The sequence below is a fragment of the Sorex fumeus genome, unplaced genomic scaffold (assembly GCF_029834395.1).
Source record: "Sorex fumeus unplaced genomic scaffold, SorFum_2.1 ptg000237l, whole genome shotgun sequence".
NCBI classification, from domain to species: domain Eukaryota; kingdom Metazoa; phylum Chordata; class Mammalia; order Eulipotyphla; family Soricidae; genus Sorex; species Sorex fumeus.
This window is the reverse complement of record NW_026606294.1, coordinates 796,271-800,606: the sequence shown is the minus strand read 5'-3', so window position 1 is coordinate 800,606 and position 4,336 is coordinate 796,271. Positions and strand designations below refer to the sequence as shown.

Sequence of the window (4,336 nt, the reverse complement as noted above, 5' to 3'; positions counted from 1 at the left end):
CAGGTGCTGAGTAGCTCAAAGAACCCCAAAGATGTCAAGCCATCCTCTGCTGTCAAGCCATGGCTAGGTGCTACACGGGATGGAAAAGGCCTTGAGAAAACTCAGGTCAAAGCACAGAAACCAAGTAGCAGTGCTGATAAACGCTCATCTCCATCCCAGTCTGAGCTGCCACCTCCTGGGAAGGTCAAATTGGTACCTTTGCCGTTTCTTACCATGGAGAATCCACAAGCTGAACCTGTTCCTCGGAGACGAAAATCTGAAGCCACACATCTTCCTGCTGCAGCTAACCCTGCCAAGCCTGGCTCTACCAATGCAGCTCAGCCAAATGCTGCCAATTTTTCCCCGTCAACCACTGCATTTTTGACTGGTCCTTCCAATCCTGCTAAGTCCATTTCAACCAACCTATCTCGACCAGGTTTGCAGAACCCTAGTAGCCGGCCTATTCATCAGCCTGCAGCTTCTATACCTGATCCCTTCAAGACAGCAGCTGGCACTTCTCTACAGCGGGAGGCTCCTCCTGTCTGTGTGAACAAGCGCCAGTCTCCACCCAAACGTCAGAGTCACTTTCTCCTCCAAGACTTCCGTTTCCAACCTAAACCATGGAGAAAGCCCAATGTTCCCGAGCCAGTCATGTCAAAGCCCATCACCAAAGAGCAGAGACCAGAGCGTGAGGCTATGAAAAGGAAGGCTCAGCAGGAGCGTGAGAACGATGCCAAACACACCTCTTTGGGGGAAAGTGCAGTTCTTTATTGAGAGGGAAAAAGAGTTGGACATCTCTCTCTACTATGGCTACGTAATGTAAGAGCTGGAATGGTAGGTTCCACTTTAGGTACCAGATGGTTGCCCTAGGCAAACACTGAAATGCCGTACACCATTTATTTATTCTAATTTTTTTTTTCAAATTAAAGAGATGCATCGAACTCGGGTCGGCCATGTTGGCTGTGTGCAAGGCAAATGCCCTACCGCTGTGCTATCACTCCAGAGATGCATCATAGTTAATTGATTGTTAATAAATGTTCTGAATTTTGAGATGCTGTCAACTGTGGTTGATTTTGGGAGTGGCTGGGTGTTTAAGGAGGAGCTGGGAAAGAATGGGAAGTTAGATAGAGGAAAAAGGGGGAATAGACAAGACTCTAAGAAATACAAACATGGTCCAGGGCAGGGGAGATACCATGATCATGTAGGTGGTTTTCCCAGGGTGAGGCCCATCCATTGCACTTGGGATGTGCTGACCCCTGCGATTTCCCCAAATGTGGGAAACTCGACTGCATAAAGCCCTTAAGAGGAGAAATTGCATGGGCCTGATGAAGAGTGGGGTAGGGTCAGAGGAAGAGTAAGCTGACAGTGCATTTGCTCTGCAAGCAAGAAGGACACAGTTCAATTCTTGCAATCTTTTATGGTCCCCAGAGACCCACCAGATGTGAAACTTGACCACAGAGCCAAGAGTAAGACTAGAACACAGTCAAGTATGCCCATCACTGGTGTCCTCGAAAAAAATGGGAGAAATGGCACGGTTTGCAGTTTTCGGTTAAAATAATAAATTTGGAATAGGCTGAGGAAGGCAGATGAGTCTAAGATGATGAGAAGAAAAGTAAAAATTCTTCCATAGAGGCTGTGTTTACACCTCATGGCCTCCTTTGGAAAGGAAGCAAATTTGAGACACATCACTAAAAGGTTTGGGTGGTCTATCCATAAATGATGGTTGGGGAATGCGAACACATACACTGTGGAATAAACCTACCAGATGAGTGATCAATGCCCTCAGAGTCATTCAAGGATGACTCTTAACAAGGAAAAAGCCAAGAGAACAGTTGACGCATGAAGCCTGAAGATCAGCTCCTGGTAGATGCTAAGATAAGACACCGTGTCCTCGAGCCCTCTTTTCAGCACCCCTCATCATCATCATCATCATAGGCCCTCCCGTTGATCGTCGATTTGCTCGAGCGGGCCCAGTAACGTCTCCATTGGAGACTTTGTTGTTACTGTGTCTGGCATCTCGAATACTCTCGGTAGCTTGCCGGGCTCTCCGAGAGGGGCGGAGGAATCGAACTCGGGTCGGCCATGTTGGCCGCTTGTAAGGCGAACGCCCTACCGCTGTGCTATCGCTCCAGCCCAAGCTGCACAATTTCAATTATTCCCAACAATATTCAGAGTTGCTATCATGGTGACACTTTACTAGTGAGTTTCAACAATGCGGTCCATTGCCTATGTAAGTCTTTGTATTTGTAAACTCCGCAAGGTAGCCAAGCCAGCTTTCAGGAAATTTCTGGTGGCGGGAGCTCAAATTATATTAGCTTGAGGGGCTGGTCTTTGGTCTTCCATGGTCCCTGTTGCCTGTAGCTTTCTCTAAACATCGCTTTTAACTGCCGTTCACACAAGAACCAACTTTATAAATGACGTTGTGGTTCCATTGTGGTAGGTACCATACAAAGACATGCATCCTAGGTCACCACTCCCAAAGCAGTTAGTACGAATTGACCTTGAGCCTGGAAGGTTGTGGTAGAAAGAGATGGTCCTAGGAGAGTTAATGCGGTGATGGATGGTTGGAAAGGAAACCGGGATGGGTAGCGAAGTGGAAATCTGGTGATCATCATGGGATAATTGGTGGATTTTTTTCAAATACGTTAAAATATTTTTGAAAATGAAATTCAAGACAAACATACGAAAATAAGATAGGTTCCAAAGTACAGTTTACATATAAGACCCAGAAAGCTGAAAGGGCTGGCATTCCTTCTGGAGCTTTTAATCATACCGTTTACTAAATATATTATTTTCACATCAATTACCTGTGGAGAGGAATAGTGAGAAACAGAATGCCACCAGAAAAGCAAACTGGATGACCACCTTCATTAAAAGCCAGGTGGAAGGTGTTCACATGGATCCCAAGTGCAAATATATGTTAACAGGAACATATATTTAACCAATTCTGCTTGGTACCAGTAATAACTTTGTTGAAAATGGGGGGAAATGAAAGCAGTTTCTGACTGACATGAGACTAACCAGTTAATAGATTTTCTCAGGAAAGGGTAGTTGACTGGCTGGGAACAGAAAAACGTGAAAAGTGTTTTGCTACCTTTAATGTATGGCTGGAGGGAATTGATCCCAGAAATCACTTAAAACTAACAAGCTTCAACTCTCTTGAAGGAATGTTGTATTCTTAATCACTTAATCACTTAACTTCCCGTTAGTCTTCGATTTGCTTGAGCGGGTGCCAGTAACATCTCCATTTGTCCCTGGCGCGTGCTAGTGTAGCCCAATGGCATCTGTTCGCTCCGGGAACATGAAGGGCCTCAAACCGATCGTTAATGATCTTGACGAAGAAGTCAGACCATCTGGAAGTTGGGAGGCCATGCGGTCTTTTGACATCCCGAGGAATCCAGTCGGTAACACCTCTAGTCCAGCGGTCGTCTTTAAATCTCATTACGTGACCAGCCCATCTGATTTTCGACACCTCGGTAAATGAGACAGCGTCCCTGATTCTTGATCGGCGATGGATGTCAGAACTCCGGATTCTTTCTCTCAATTGAGTGAAACGTGATATTCCAAGCATAACTCTTTCTATTCTTCCTTGGGAGACCTGAATACCATTCTCATCTTGTTTGCGTAGGGCCCAGGTCTCTGAGGCATATGTTAATGCAGGAAGAACAGTGGAATCAAAGAGATGTGCCCAGAGCCGGAGGTTCTCCATCCTCTTAGCTATTTCTTCGACGTTCTTGAAGGCATTCCAAGCCGCTCTCTTCCTCCTGCACAGATCGGGTGCCAGGTCATTTGTCATGTTGACCTCTCGAACTAGGTGCACATAGCTGATGCTTTCGGAGATGGTCGTTTCGTTGAGAGCGAATGGGGCATCAGGAACAAGGCTGCTTCTCATAAACATTGACTTCATAAGATTCAGCTGCAGTCTTATCTTCCCACACTCACGGTCAAAGTCGGCCAGCATCTATCTTCGTTGTCTACGCACCAACATCTTATTATGATGAAAGAGAAATCGAGAAGTTCTACATGGAGCTAGAGAAGTTCTATAAAGAAGACCACACCTTCTACAAGATCATTGTGCGTGATTTTAATGCCAAGATAGGACCGAGAAGATCAGCTGAAGAACTTCACATCAGGATCCATGGCCTAGAATGGAACGAACAGGGTGAGAGACTGTCAGAGTTCATCATGTTGACCAAGACCATTCATGGTAACTCACAGTTCCAGAAGGCAGAATCTAAACGATGGACATGGGAGTCTCCCGGTGGAAGATTCCACAACTAAATAGACCACATCATATTCACTTGACGGTTTTGCCTGACAGATGTCACTGTTGTGCCAAAATTTCGAACGGGATCGG

At 45.8% G+C, this 4,336-nt stretch overlaps 1 pseudogene; it reads left to right on the top strand.

Moving 5' to 3' along the window:
- Nucleotides 1-1,158: 1,158 nt before the first annotated feature.
- Nucleotides 1,159-1,269, top strand: LOC130018111 (uncharacterized; annotated as a pseudogene).
- The last annotated feature ends 3,067 nt before the right edge of the window (nucleotides 1,270-4,336 follow it).